General features: G+C 40.3%; 1 protein-coding gene across 2 annotated transcripts in view; it reads right to left on the bottom strand.

The window, feature by feature from the left end:
* The window catches only part of DNAH5 (dynein axonemal heavy chain 5), a 268,608-nt gene that overhangs the window by 220,177 nt on the left and 31,996 nt on the right, over window positions 1-16,435 (bottom strand). The gene's annotated exons all lie outside the window — the stretch shown is intronic.

Here is a 16,435-nt window from a genome sequence, read left to right as displayed (position 1 = left end):
CATATGCAAATAGCAAATGGTGTCCATAAATTACTTGTGCTCACACAGCTATACATACAAATAAACCAAGGTAATTTATTCTATGTGTCTAAACATCTTGATCATCCTTACTGTGAAGACACGATGGGAAATCACAGCCAACGTGATCTGAGAGATCTAGTAGATATGATTTCTCTCTGCAAGACGAATAAAAGGTAGGACATTTAAGGTTGGGCTTGTTGAATCCAGGATTTAGTCCTTGGAATTCCAGTTTAGGAACTCAAATCCAATCAAGTCATCCAAGGATAATCAGGAAACAGGGACCTCGTCCTGCTAATATCCTGCTAATCAACCTCACAAGATGAACTTGAAAGCAAGGATGATAATTCGGTTTTAAGACACCTACTGCCAATCTGGTCTCTCAACTTGGGAGATTCGCCTGGTCAGTAGCCAACATTGGAGGGTGGCCTCCATATGTAGGGTTGATAAAGAGACAACATTTAGACCTGAGTATTATTTGGTAAGCAAACAACTAGAGCACAGGAAGGTAGAGTTTGTTTATGGGATATTTTTTAAATCAGCTTCCGGGTATTGGTAAGCGGCTGTTTTCTGTTCTAATTAGGAATGAAGACACTATCTAGACTGGAAGTCATTCCCCTCTGTGGGATGCTGAAACGTCACCAGCAAATAGCAGTATTTTCTCATCCTCCTGGCTCAGCATCTCAGTATCAGTCCTAAGAATCCTCTGTCAATACATGACCTCAGGACAGAGGTTACAATTCATTATATCACCGCCTATCTTTCATTAGTGACATTTAAATCGGTGCTTCCCTAATAGTATTTTAGGCACCATCCTCATTTCATCAGCAGCCCATGTACAACGTTATCTCTTGGGGAGAGTTACTTTCTGGGAAGATTTCCATAGATGGCTGATGGCATTCATTTTGAGTTTGGCAGGCATAACCATGGCTCTCTCGAGGCTTCACAGTAAACTGTAAAGTCTTCCAACCTCTGTGGCTGAATTTCAACCCCCTTTGGGCAAGGTAGAGATGGTAGGTATCTTAAGGTCTTCCCTTGAAGGTCCCAGACCACTGAGGGAGGCTTGCTGAGAAATGTCCTTTAGCAGCACAAACAAAGCCAAGCACAAGCCTGAATCTACACCCGCCCACCTGCACCTAATTCCCTGCCTGAAATAAAACTGATTTCTGGTCATTGGAGAGGAGCTAAACACAGCTCAGCGGGAGACTCAAGAGGGCTTTCCTACAAGTAGTTTCCACCAGGCAACAGCTTCTGCTGACGAGGCTCCTCCTACAGGAACTCTTAAGCTAAGTTCTCCAGGCCTGTCTGGATGGATCATGTACCCTTCTAGGCGGACAAAACTGGCCATACACAAATCTCAAGTCAGACAGAACGAGAAAACAAGAGTAGACAATGGGCTTCATGTAGGCAGGAGACTTCATCCAGAAATCCAAATACCTTCAGGCAAAGTTGAAAGTTCCACTTTCATTCATTCATTCCTTCATTGCACAAACGTTTGTGAGTGCCTTTTATGGGATCAGTCTCTGTACTACGTACTAAGCATAGAGCAGCTAATTAAAGCACACATTTAATCAAACACAAAAAACATTCATTGTGAGGGGCATAATTATTTTATGGAACACAAAGAGAAAAAGTAAAATGCTGTCTATTAAACTTAAATACAACATCAATGTTAAGATGAATTCTGAATTCACAGATGTTAAAATGTGAAAAATGTACGTCTCAGAAATAATGAAAAACCATGGTTCTTGCCTTCACTTGGGAAAGATATTAAACAAATAAGTATAAATAAATACACAATTATAAATAAAATATAATTACGAGTTGTGAAAATGCCATGAAAAAAGAAAAGAAGGTGCAAGCTTCACTTGGATCTGTGTTCTGAATTATTGCCATTTTAAACTTACATTCCAAAGTGTGAAATTTCCTAAACTCCTCCCTAAATTATGAAGTCACCTATTTTGGGCTTTGCAGCCCTGTATGTACAAACTGTGCCATGCAGCATAATAGGAAAGTGCAAGCGGTGGGGTCAGACAGACCTAGAATTAAACCCTAGCTCTGTCCTCTTCTAGCTCTGGGAGCTTTTGTCTCCTAAGTTGTACATTAGAAATAAACCCACCTGACTTGTGATGATTTAAATATATGTAAAACTCCTGGATCCTCACAGGCGCCTAACAAAAGATACAACTATATTTTTTATTTGCAAAAAAGTTTGACTACAATTAATAACAATATCAAAGTAGGGAATAAATTTCCAAGGAACTTAACCTAACCCACAAATTCCAGTCTAGAGCTGTCTGGAAATTTTGCTCCTCATTTCTGAGTATGTCCCAAGGAAAAGAGCAGATCTAAGTTTTACCAGTTACCATCTACATATTTGTCATAGATTTCCATCTCTAAGAATGTCTTACTGAGGCTCAGCGGAATCAAACACATTCATCAGTTTAATGGCCTTGTAAACAATGATACAGGGACAGCATATAAAAATGGTAAATGAGTTCCATGGGATGAGAAAGCACCATATTTCATCCATTCTGAGTTGCACATTTTTTCCACTTTTTACCACGATGAAACTGCATGCATCTGATATTCAACGTCCCCTTATAACTGCTGTTGGTCAGCAGCAATCATGACATAGTTGTCATTGCCAGAGTCTGTACAGACTCGATTGTCACTCCAGATGGCATGACAGGTCCCCTGCAGCACCTTGATATTACAGTCAACAAACCATTGAAGATCCATTTGAGAAAGGACTGTGTGTCCTGGTTGTTTTCTGAAAATCTTCCACTGACACCTTCTGGGAAGATCAAGAAAACACCAGCATCACAACTTATGGAATGAATGACAGTGGATGGAAAGAAAATCCCAGAAGACTCAGAGTCTGAATAAGAAGAAGTTTTAGACATTTCTTAACCTTTCATTACATTTATATTTGTATAGATGCACAAGAGTGATATATAATTTTTCTAAATCTATGTTTAAGTAAATCTAAAAGAGATTTCTCACTTAAAATAAAAATTGAAGACAGCAATGCATCCTAGTTTAATCGACAACTGTTTTTCTATCTCAGTGGTGAATGAAATAGTGGTGTGTCTTTTATCTCATGATGGCTTAAATCAGATGAAATACAGTTTTGCAATATCTAATGATCAAAGAAAATTTCTTGGAGAAGGTAGGACTTAAGTCAAGCCTTGAAGAAGGGTAAGATTCAAATAGGGAAAGGCAGGACATAACTTACAGGAAAGATATCACGAGCAAGGATGGAGGTTGGAATTCAAAAGAGAGCCTCTCTCTTGCTGCAGTTGCAAGGAAACGTGATTGACTAATCTCTGAACGGTATGTGGAGGCTGAACGTGGGTGTCAACCTAAGGTAGCTGGCTCTCGTAGGCATTAGGGAGTCATTGGAGAATAACTTGATGAAAGTCTTGTTTAGGAAGATTATGCTGGTTGTTGCATACAGGAAAAATTGAGGTGGAGAAAGATTCAAGTCAGCATTCTGGGCATGAGGAAATAAAGGATTTGAGAGACAGATGGAAGCAGTGGTCACCCAAGCCACCCCAAAACAAATAAACAAGCTAAATAAAAAGAAGCAAGTCCTCTTGTCCCATCCACCATTTTGCTCCCCTTAAGTTACTCCTAAATACAAAGCCGGGGTGAAGAAGCAATGGGAAGGAACAGATAGAAGGAATTTTACAACTGGTAATGGAGCAAAGTAGACACAGTTGTCAAAGATAATTCCATTTTGTCAAGCTTGGGCAAAGTGAAGAATCATAATATCTCAAACAGGAATGGGGGAATCTAGAGAAAGGATACATTTTTGAGACTAGATGACTAAAGAAATGTTAATAAACCTCTGATTCTTTACTTTTCCTATTGGCCTTTTCATCTTGAAAACATGAAGGTCAGTATATGTGAGACCAAAAGCATCCAGCACCTTTCTCTTTATTTTATCATAATAGAAAGAAAAACCTCATGATAAAAAGAAAATAAAAGAACCAATAATATATTGATTCAATACTCATTTGAGCTGCCTCCCCTCAAAAAATAGTAATTTTTAAAGTTTCAAATGAAGTGGTATAGTTTTTTGGTTTTGCCACCATTTCCAAGAGTTGAAATTGTACAGCATAAGCTAAAAAAGATGCATAAGTTTTCCGGAAGACTCATCTGTCAAAATTCAAAAGAGAAAGGAGGAAAGGCGGGAGAAGTCCCAGAGATTCTGCACACAGAAAGCTGCTTCATTTACAGTAAAGCATACACTAGACAGAACATCCAGGTTCTACAGGTACACATTGGAGGAAGAGAGATGCTTGATGCTGTATGCATGTTCCAGACATTATTTTGTATGTACCTTCCAAGTGGAAAGTGTAAGAATTAAGACTGTTTGGCACTGAGAGAGTGGTACACCAAGAAAATCTCAGGAACATCCTTCCAACTTCTCTTCTTGTCTTCCCCTGCTGACACTTCCATATATCTCCATAGAAATAATGTTGTCTTGGCTTTGAGAAGCCACACTTCTAATCCTGATCCTGCTAGGTTGTGTGATGTTGATAAACCACCAGCGACACTTGCCCGCTTTTCCCCAAGAACAACACAAGGTAGGTGACCAGATGATCTTGCAGGCACCTTTCGGCTCTAAGGAAAATGTTTGGCCTTAGTGAGCGATCTCTACCACTTGGATCCCAAGCACACAGCATGCTTAAAGTTATTGAAACATTATCTCACTATGAATCCTACACATACAATCTTATAACATGACATACAAAACACTGTAAAAATTATGGTATCACTGGAACCACCTGAAACAAGGTTGATCACTTTAACATTGCAATGCTGTGACACCTTCAGTAATATTGTTTTCCCCACAGAGATTTTTTTTTTTCCATTCTAGATGCCCATATCTTGAACAAATGATGCCCTCCGGACCATGATACTTGTTCTTTGTGTATAAACCTAGAGATGAAAACATGAAGGCCAGGATAAGGAAAGGATTTTGAAAACGTAGCCCTACCTGGTGATTTAGTATTTGACATGAAATTAATCTGAACAGTTACTTTCTTTGGGTGGTTTTAACTTTCAGTTATTATGTCATCAAAAACGTGGGAAGGTTCCTGTTTAATAGGAACCAAAGATAGCAAAGAAAGGCCCAAAGGATCAAACCTGGTGGTGTAATTCTTTTTCTATGTGGTAAAGAAATTAATTTCCTCTTTAGGTGTGATTTAAGAAGTGTTATATATTTTGAGAAACGTTTTGGTATAGCTCATTAATCTCATCAAAGTCAACCACCATGACATTTATTGAGTTTCTCTGATACCCCCAACACAACGTTATTCAAGTACAAGATATAAAGAGTTTATAATCTAGCAAAGGAGATAAAGCTACAATTAGTCAACAATAAAGTACTGAATTGTAAGACCCTATCAAGGTATATGGGAATCCAGGCTGCTATATTAAGCTCATGGGTCAATGTATATAAATATATCTTTAATATGCAATACGGTTCAAAGAATAAGAAAAGAACTTTTCGTAAAACTCAGTTTTGAAATTGGTCTAAATCACTGAAATAAAGTAGGAGCAATAGCATACCCAAAAATTAAAGGGAAAAATTAAAACACTAAAAACGCCTGTATTATTTTCCTTTCATAAGAGAAGAAAATAAAGGAAAATATGTTCCTGAGGTAAGTGTTCTGAAAGTGAGCTAGAGCAGGCCAGGAGAAAATACTTTCTCTCTGCTTTTCTATTTCCTTCCTCTCCCTTTCCCAAAGCAAAGGGTTAACATTTGCATCTGCTCCAACAGAAAATTCTAGAAAGAGGACAGCACCTCTCTGTTCCCCATGAAACTACCCCAGCATTCACATCTCTGCCGCTTCCTGAGTGAGCCCCATTCCACCTTGTGGTTCTTCCTTCTCTCTTCACCTCCCCATCTGCTCAGTCTCCCCCTTTTCTCATCTTAAAGCCTTAAGGAAAATTCTCTCTCAACCAGATCCCACATGTTCTCTTTCACGTTGTCACTGATTTTCTTGCCATTCTGAGCATCATTTTAAAACAAATTAGGATCACATCATCAACATTAAGGCTAAGACAGACCAAGGAGCACTGCTTGGTGAGTGGGTTTCCCTGCTGAACAAAGGAAGAAAACAACCTGAGGTGCCCAATCGCTTATTACATAATAATAACAAAGCGTAGAAAAACAGACACTGAAGGCCTTCCTTCACCGAGTGATGTAGAGCAATAGGAGAAAATCGATTGCTTTTCTAACCCAGAAAACGCACAAAGATGAAAATAGCAGTCCCCTAAGAGAAAACGTGAGGCAATTACTACCAAAAAAACTCCAATTGAAGGCAATTTTTCTCCAAACTGTTATCCCCATTTGGGAATCACATTTCTTTCTCTCTCTTTTTTTAAGATAATTAATGAAACGGAAAACGTTTTTAAATCACAAAATTTTGTCCCGTAGAAAGTCTTCCAAGTGGTAAGCAGTCGGTTTAGAGTTTATTTTTCCCTGCTTAGTTCTATTCAACTCTTGTAGAGATGAAATATTAAAATCAGTTCAAAACTCTTATTTAAATATTAAAATTTTATTCTAATATATAGGGAAAGGAGAGTCCTAAAGGGGAGGAGAGGTCTTTGCCAAGAATGTGCAACATTGACAAAAGAGCGAGCCTCAAGGCATCTCCTGTCCTTCCCTACAAACCACCCCCTTGTGCAAGGACACCACCCATCATCCACTCTCACCAGTGGGGGTGCAAGCTCGTCTCCAAACGCACCTTCAGAGTGTGTCTGAAACTTCCTTCCTTCCACGCAGGTCAAACGCCCATTCACGTGACAAGAATCTGCTCCCACATTCTTTCCTGTATGGAGTCCCTGAATCTCAGGGTGCCCCCCTCTGAAAATCTATTTCTCATTCCTTGATTCTAAGTTTTCATCCTGAATGATAATTACTTTTTAGAAATAAAATTCGTACTACGATATTTTTTTAAACAAGGGTTTTGAATATTGTGATTAGCACAGCATCTGACACACATCAGGCGCTCATTAAAAATAAATCAAGTGATCCTTTTTAAATCACCTATACTGTATATGGTAATACACAAGGATGATACTTCTTTTTGTTATGTACCTTCTATTTTTCTAACCCTCTTCAAGGTGTCATTGCTCATGCCGTCGTTATTCAGTTCTTGTCATTTTCCTTTTTTAATTTGTTGCTATCGGTAGTGGCAGTGTTTGGTATGTGCAGTAAAAGGAATCATTGATAAGCATAAAAGGCAAATTCCAGCCCCTCCTTAGGTGCCACTGTTCCTCCTCTGTGCCCATAAACAGGGGACGTGTACTTGTTTGTTCTGCATTTCTACTTTCTGCCATTAGCCGAGACTGAAGCGTGAGGTTTACACCATGATCGACTCTCACATTTTTTCTTGTGCTGAAATATACAAGCAGGTGCACTGTTTTATTGTCATTTTCCTGAGTGATCATCAAATGGGATAGAACTGCAAACTGGAATTTTGTGAACTGAATTATTCAGAAGAGTGGATTTCAATGTACTGAGCATCAACTTACCATGGCTCTGAGCCATCAGCTAAGGTTTACAAATATTTCCCGTACAGGGAATTGTTGTTGCAGTATTATTTGTAGTGTGGGAATGTCAAGTTGGTCAAGCTCTGCTATTAATAATGGATCTACGGACGCATGAAAGGAGCACTGGGCCTGCAATCAACAGGCTTAGCTTTATCGGGCTTTTTACGTTTCCTTTTAAAAAGAAATCCTCAGAATTCCAGTCACGAGATTTACAGCATTTCAATCTTATGCCCTATAAAATCTTATGTTTGGAGGTTAATAAAATGAGATCAATCCAGAGATACTACACGTTGGGTTCCTTCCTTTTCTCCTTTCAAGCACAATAAGTTAAATGATGCACCGTCTAACACTGTGGAAAGGATTCTGGAAAAAGCGGACTACGAGTGGAGGTTAGCTGCCATCCAGTGGCTGGAAGAATATCTCACCCATACCCATCACCAGAAGAGCTAAGGAAATGCAAGACGGAACCATGTCTCCTGAGGACGTCAAGGGTTATCAATAATTTACATTTACCATCTCATATTTACAAAGAAGACAGAATGATGGGGAAATTACTGAAGGCTTTAATGGAAGAGAAGCCAAAGTCTCCTTTTTCATAATTCTAAGCCATAAAAAACTTATGTTCAAATGGCTTCCCTTGAAAAAATTCCCAATTTAGAAACTTTGCCTATCTTTATCATATGAACCAAAGTAAATAATGAAATAATTATGAATGACAAAATATATCTGACTACACGAGATGGCACATTGAAGAGGCAAAATTTTGACATCAATCTCTAAAGAAAAACTGCAAATATATCCATAGAGTGATTCTAGTATTGATACAGTTACATAGTGAATTCACTTGGAATGATTTTGATCATTTTCTCTTATGTAAAAGGAAATAGTATTCTCTTCTTGAAGATCCTCAACCTCTTTTAAACAATTCTAATACTAACATTTTCAAATACAGTTTTGAAGTTTTTATTGTAAAAATAATACACATTCATTGTGGAAAATATAAGAAAAATAAGTATCACCCTAATCTGCACACTATTAGCATATTTTCTTCCAGTCTACTTTCTATGAGAAATGCCCTGGCTCCCATTTTCATAAAATATATATATATATATACACATACACACATATACCCATATAATGTATAGATGTATACACATATATACCTTTATTTTTAGTTTACAAGCTATCATGAAAATTCTCATACTAGTGAATATTCTTCAAAATATGATGTAATGATTGCATATCATATTGATTAGATAGGTCTTCACTTATTTCGTCAATACTTTTTTGACTTTTAGACTGGTTCCAATTTTTCACTACCATAAACAACACTATAATGAATATCTGTGTACAAATCCTTGTATAGATCTCTGCTTATTTCAATGAATTATTAGAAAAAATTTATTCTTTAAAAATTATACCCCTTGGTTCTCATGAGAAATTTATTTAATTTTGTTTCCTCTTTGCCTATACGATAGATGAGAAATGGTGGATCAGTATTATCCCACTGCCGGAATATTTCGCAAAGCTTTGACAATTGTGAAGCTCAACATTTTAAAAATATTTATTGGACATTTGTGAGTTTTTTACTTTTGTGAATTGCCTATTAATGTCCCTTCCTATTTTTCTCCTGGTAATTTTCTTTCTATTGATTTGTAATTGCTCTTTTTAAGACTGGATAAAAGATACAGCACATATACAGAAAATGAACGGCGGCTTCAATATTACTATCATACAAAGTAGAATTAAAGACAAAAGTCTTAAAGGTTTGGACTAAGACAGGCATTTTATTTTTATAAAATGTATAATCCACTATAAACATATGATAGCTGTGTGCCAAAAATCAGCATTAAAATAAAATAAGCAAAACCTGTTAGAAATACAGTCAACATTAACAGAAAAACCATAACAAAAAGATATGCTAATAGAATGTTTTAATAGAAATATATTAAACTTTATACTGCCCAAATATTATTCTTCTATAGTGGCATAGATAGTTGACAAAATTAATCATTTATTAGAACACAGAAAACGTTAACGCATTTTAAAGAACAGAAATCACAAAGGCCATTTGGAATATAATAAATCCCACTAAAGACTCAAGAGGACTGATGAACAGAGAAAGGGAAGAGAGGAACACACGCAGATTCACTGACAGCGTCCAGGGAACGCAGGCGGAGAGGGTCGGTGGGGGTGGGGGGTCCTCATCAGGCTGAGCTAGCCAAACCACCCCCTACTCAATGACCAGCCCTGTCCCTTGATGCCTTGAGTGCAGGTCTTTCAGAACAAGCCCACCACCCACGACAAGTCCTTGGAGCCCCCAGGTGCTTAAGAGAAGGAATGGCATGAAGGTGGGAGGGGAGCTGGAGCAGAGAGAAGCGGTGGGAACTGGAGGTGGTTTTAGCACCTTAGATCTTCCTACTCATTCCTTACCTGGTCCCCAGGTCCCCTTTCTGAAATTCCAGGTCTGTTCTGTCAAGATTCCTTATCACGCTCTCCAGGAAAGGTGCCCCTAAATCTGGACTCACTCCATGCTACCATGAAATATGAAGATCCCAGTAGAAAATGAGTGTCCTGCTTCCCTACAATATGAAGAAAGCCCTTTTTTCTCTTTAAAAAGTATCCAAACCCTCAGTGTTATTCAGCATTCTATGGTTCTTTTAAAGAATTTGTTGGGTTTGCAACTCTAGGGGAACGAATGCAGGAAACAAGGTGAGGAGAAACTGGGAGGGACCCCACTCTGATACACTGAATGCGAGGAAGGTGCACAGAGAAGTCACCCCCAACACTGGAGAGGTGAAGATCTGGGCACCGAGGGACCCACATCATCTTGGTGAGGTGTGATTTAAATCAGCATCCCCTTCTTCAGCATTCCTAACGTCTGGTCCAGAGATTGGCAAACCAGAGCCATGGGCACAATCTGGCCCACTGCCTGTCTTTGTAAATAAAATTTTATTAGAACACAGACACATTTATTCATTTACCTATTGCCAATGGTTGCTCTCATGCTACAACAGCAGAGGTGAGTAGTTGCAACTGAGACCCACAAAGCCTATAATAGTTATTATCTGGCCCTTTACGGAAATCGTTTGCTGACCTCTGGTCTGGACCAATGCTATACCCGACTTGATTATGCCTCTCATCAGTATACAGGGAACCTTTAAGACTCTGGACAAGGCACAGCTCAGCTGCATCCTGGAAAACCATCTCTGAGGCTTCCATTTACCTCCTTCCACAAGTCCCTCAGCATCCTTCCCACCCATCTCTACCACCTCCCTACTCCTACACCGCGTAGAGCACACCCACTTCCTGTTGACCCAGACTCACTGATCAGCACATCGGTGCCCAAGTATGCCCAGGCCACGAGGTCCTCTTTTGGTATCAAGTACTGTGGGGTGGGGCTGGGTTTAGTTTCATAAGAATGGAGAAAAACTAGAAATAAGGCAGTAGCTCCTTTCTTGTCCTCATAGCTTCTTCCATATCCTTGAAGGCCTAAGAACCTTCCACTCTTTCCCAAACCTCCTAGAAAGGGAAGAAATTGGAATATGGGTTTCCCGGGGCTCAGTTCTGCTCTGGGCAGGTTTCTTTGAATCAAGAAAGGCAGGTGAGATAAGGAGCTTCTTGGCTGAGTATGTTTTTCCATATCTCCCTCCATTGATCACTTTTCAGTTCTTTTTTGCATATATTTGATAACATAAAAATCAGCTTTTTAAAATAAAAGTGGATGTTACTATTCCCATTTTCCAGAAGAGGAAACTGAGAGTCATAAACATAAAGAGACTTGTCAAGGCCCATGGAAAAGTATCTCTGTCTTGATAACACAGCATTTTAAGTAATCTTCTCTATAAAATGCCTCTCTGTCTTTCTACTAATCCTTGACTCTCAACTCCTTCACCACCTGACTCCAAACTTACCTCCTCCAAAAGGATGCTCTGATTGACACTCTCCTGACTCTGAGCAGTCCTCCACATGGAACTCAACCCTTAGAAATTTTCTTATTTGTTGATATTATTTTATTTTTTTATTTTTTTATATTTGTATTTATTTTATATTATTTTATTTGGATGTCTACATTTTGATTTGAATTCCAAGCAGGTGCCAATGTGTATAGATATTTTTATATAACAGATAAGCACCTGAATTACTGTGTGTAAATTGAGTTTTAGAAAATCAGATATTTTCTCACTTAGATGTCATAATTTAAGTTTTTCACAGAAAAAAAAAACATGACTCCAAGAAATAATGAAATATCACATGTTGATACCTTAGAAAACAATAAGTTTCTAATAAAACATTCAATGTGTTTAAATTTTAATATTATAGAACACTTCTTCTTTTTGAGGTTCTTTTGGGATTGCAAGGAACAGAAAAACACTCATAAACACAAGTGTTAAAGAGAAACTGCAAAGGACACTTGCTAAAAAACAGCAAAACAGATGTTATTCAAGCTACTGCAGTAAGCAAGAGAGACCTCAGTTTGGAGCTAAGCTTAACTCCAAACACAGCAAGGGCAGCTGGAGACTGAGAGCCACAGGCAGGGGTCAGTGCACAGAAAATTACTAAGAGGATTAGATATCAAGTCGGGGGATGAGCAACTTGATTAGATACCAAAGGTGGGGGATTCTCGCTCTACTGGCTTAGCAGGATTCTTGCTAAAACTGGGCTTGGCAGATCATGGATGAGGCCTAGTCAAAAAGAGGGCTCAGAGAAGGCTGACTAAAGTTTGGTCAAGGAGGGGGTCCTTGTCATAGATAACGGGAGTTTAAGAATAAACAAGCAAATAAAAAATCATCTCAGCAACTGCTCAGCCAGCCTCACAGAGAAGTGCCACATCCATCACACCCCACAGTGGCTCTGGAGGTCATCTGTCACTACAGTGGTCAGGCTCCGGATGCAGAGAGCATTCTCCGTGCCCAAGTGTTCCACCATTTTGATGGCTGCAACCTTCTCCTTCTCCCCTGGTTTCTACTGTTCCTATCACTATGTGGATCAACCAGAACTCCTGGTTATAGACAACTGGAATCAACTCTGGATAACTGGGGAAATGGCAGGAAAGAAATTTATCGGAATGATATTGAAAAAAGGACACAGGATAGAAAGGAAGAGTGGAGGATCAGGCTCAGAAATTGGATGAGAACTAAGAAAGGCTGGAGGTCAAAAGATCAGCCAAGAGGTGGGCCCTGTGGCCAAGTGGTGAAGTTCATGCCCTCTGCCTCAGCGGCCCAGGGGTTCACTGCTTTGGATTCTGGGCGCAGACCTAGCACCACTCATCAAGCTATGCTGCGGTGGCATCCCACATGCCACAACTAGAAGGACCCACAGCTAAAATATACAACTATGTACTGGGGAGGATTTGAGGAGAAGGAAAAATTTAAAAAAACAAAAAAACAAAAAAAAACATCAGCCAAGGTCACAGGGAGAGACGTAGTCACCAGATGCCCATGACTTTCAACCCTGCCCCAGCTGCCACCACAAATAGGCTACAAGCACCTTGACCTTGTACTACTCCCTCCAGATTCCAAGCCCCAGACCAGGGGATTGAAGGCCTTGAACCAAGGCAGCGGCCACAGGAACAGAGACGAGACAGAACTGACAGTATCTGGTGGCTGAGCAGACGTTGAGGATGAGAAGATCTGAGGGACGTGCTAAGTTTCTCATTTGAACAATGTGGTAAATGATAAAGCTATTATCTGAGATAAGAAACTGCGTGCAGATGAGCAGTTTGGAGGGAAAATTGATGAGTTTCACTTGGGGCCATGTTGAATTTAAGGTCTCTAAAAAACACTCACGTGGCAATGTTCCAATGAATAGCTGGAAATGTAAATCTGTATCTCAGAAAAGAGATGAGGCTTAGAGACATGGATCTGAGGGTCATCGGCATAAAAGTGAGAATGATGTAAATCAGTTCCCCTAAGGAGAAGGGGGAAAGTGAGCAGAGACCTGAACATGGGGCATCAGAAAACAGTGAGATTCAGTGTATGAGTCGAGGGAAAGGAGCAAATGATAAAACTAAGAACAGTCAGAGAGGCAGCAGGAGAGCCAAGAAAGAGGAATCTATTGGAACTCAAAGCAAAATAGAAAAATGTTTCAAGGGAAAAAAAGGAGTCAAGAGTGTTTTGTTCTGTAACTGCTTTTCTTTTTTGTCTTTTGGTGAGGAAGATTGGCCCTGAACTAACATCTGTTGCCAATCTTCCTCTATTTTTTTTTCCTCCCCAAAGCCCCAGTACATAGTTGTATATCCTAGTTGTAAGTCATTCCAGTTCTTCCATGTGGGATGCCATAACAGCATGGCTTGATGAGCGGTGAGTAGGTCCACACCCATGATCCGAACCAGCAAACCCTTGGCCACCAAAGTGGAGCGTGAAAGCTTAACCACTTGGCCACGGGGCCAGCCACTCAAGAGCATTGAAGCTCAACTCAAATGTCCATCAATAAGAGATTGTCTGAATAAACCATGGTACAACCACGCAACAGAGTAGAGAGGCACAGGGAGACTCCTCCATGGCGCTATGAGTGATCTCCGGACATGGTATTAGGCGAATAAACCATGGTGCAGAGCAGTGCATGCTGAATGCTACTTTTGGTGTAAAAATGGAAGAATACACAAATGCATGCCTCCTAGCCCTCATAATACTGAGATTTTTACATATTCAGAATCTCCGGTAACTGTGATAGGCTAAATATTATTATTCAGCCCCCCAAAATGTCCCATGTCCTAATCTCATAAACCTGTGGATATATTACCTTACACAGAAAAAGGGACTTTGAAAATGTGAATAAATTAAGGATTGGGGGAGGGGAGAGAGTATCCTGGATTATCTGGGTGGGCCCAATGTAATCATGCAGTCTTCATAGGCAAGAGGCAGGTGGGTTCAGAGCCAGAGAGAAGCGGACGTGAAGAAGAATGTTAGAGATATTGAAGGAGGGGGCTATCAGCCAAGGAATGGGGTGACCTCTAGAAGATGGAAAGGAAAGAAAATGATTCACCCCTAGAGGCTCCAGAAGGACTGCAGCCCAGCCAACACCTTGCTCTTAGCCCAGTGAGACTGTCTTTGGACTTCTGACCTCCAATGCTGGATGAGAATAGATGTGGGTTTTAAGCCACCAAGTTTGTGGTCACTTGTTACAGCAGCAGAAGGAAAATAATAAACAGGTAAGTCTTCAAGGGTGCTTGTTGGCATGTCATATTGAAGGTCAAAGCCAACCAAACCATTGAGGTGTGTGAGAGAGGGTGCAGTGCTGTGGTTAAGAAGGACAGCTCTCGGGCTGGGCTGCCTCCTCTATTGCTTTGCTGCAACGCATCTTCTCTATGCTTCAGTTTCCTCCTTCATAAAAGGGAGAGGAGGAGGATGCTCATTATAGTACCTAAATTAATCTTTTTCAGAACATGCATGGCACAGAGCAATGTTATATATATATAGCATATATATGGGTCGCTATGAGATAGACTTGGTATATATACATATTCATTAATGCCTATGATATGTTCGCATTGGAAGGGTTTTAATGAACTTGTTCCATAAATGGAAGTAAAATTCAACAGGGATGCTGACAAGTGACTTTCCCTGGCCCCAACCACCCCTACACGTCCCATGCATCCCCTAGGGTCTCTCTCCTGCCTCAGGAGTACCCATCGTGTCCAGGGAGACTAAAATGCCAAATCGGTACCTGGGTGGCCTCCACTACTACTCACCCTCTTTCCCTGACTTTCTTATAACCAAAGTCCTAAGGAGACCAGTTTCTACAGGAGCGCACAACTGCAGCTTCATGGGCCCAGGTGGGCACCAGGCATTTGCCCCAACAACTCGGAGCCCACCTGGCCAGGAGGAGACATGTGGATGGTCCAGAAGCCATGGAAAGCTGGTTTAGGTGGTTAAGAGGCTGGTGGGGACCAGGACTGTCCTATGGCATGCTGCCTTGGGGCTTCCCAGGAGCTGGGGACTATCGGTGGGGCACAGATTGACCCTGTGGCATCCACAGAGGGAGAGGGAAAATAAGAGGCACCCAAGAGGCAGAATTTTAGGGGCATTGACGGACTTGAACACCAACACAAAGAACAGATGCCAGCCCAAAGCTCTGGCCAGGCAGTAATCCTTAAATTGCTGGATAATGGAGAAAGTTCGAGGATTCCAAGTGAGCGGACAGAGTGGCCAGGGCAACAATGGGGCCCTCAAGGGTTCTGAAACAGAGTTTACTTGCCATACGGAATGGAGGTACTCAACCTTTCAACAACTAGTATGGCTGTACCAGTACATATCTGCTGAATTTCAGCCTTATATAAAATTCCATTTTGCATTCTGCAGTGAATATTAAAGATTTGCTCCTTCCATCCATGCCAATCCATTTCTAGTATTTGGTTTTCATATTGCAGTAACTTGAAAGCTAAAAATTACATTTCCCAGACTCCTTTGCCACTCTCTTGCAGCTAGGGATCCACATGTAATTAAGGTTCTTCCAATCAGATCAACTTGCATGAGATTTTGATTCAGACTAAGATTTGAGGAGAGATAGGGTGTGAGACATCCATTGCACTAGCGCAAATTATGGCAGAGGTGATGTCATCCTGGAACTGGAACCAGGAGAGCAGCTCACTAATCACAGAGAGGCCACACTTCCCTCAGTAGCCCAGTTCTGCACATGGTTTCAGAAGCTCAGCCTACCGCTTATTTTATTCTAAACTCCCAATGATTCAGAATGAGAGCTGTACCCCTTGATAAGTCCTTTGCTCTTTAAACAGCTAAAGTGGATATTAATGTCTATAACTGAGAACCACCTCCAAGTAAATGGTACAAGAAGTGAGATTCAGGAAAGTGCTCCCCACAGTGATGTGGAATCTGACTTGTAT

This window comes from Equus asinus, chromosome 10 (assembly GCF_041296235.1).
Source record: "Equus asinus isolate D_3611 breed Donkey chromosome 10, EquAss-T2T_v2, whole genome shotgun sequence".
NCBI classification, from domain to species: domain Eukaryota; kingdom Metazoa; phylum Chordata; class Mammalia; order Perissodactyla; family Equidae; genus Equus; species Equus asinus.
Note: the sequence above shows the minus strand (reverse complement) of the source record. Positions and strands in the feature narration are given on the sequence as shown.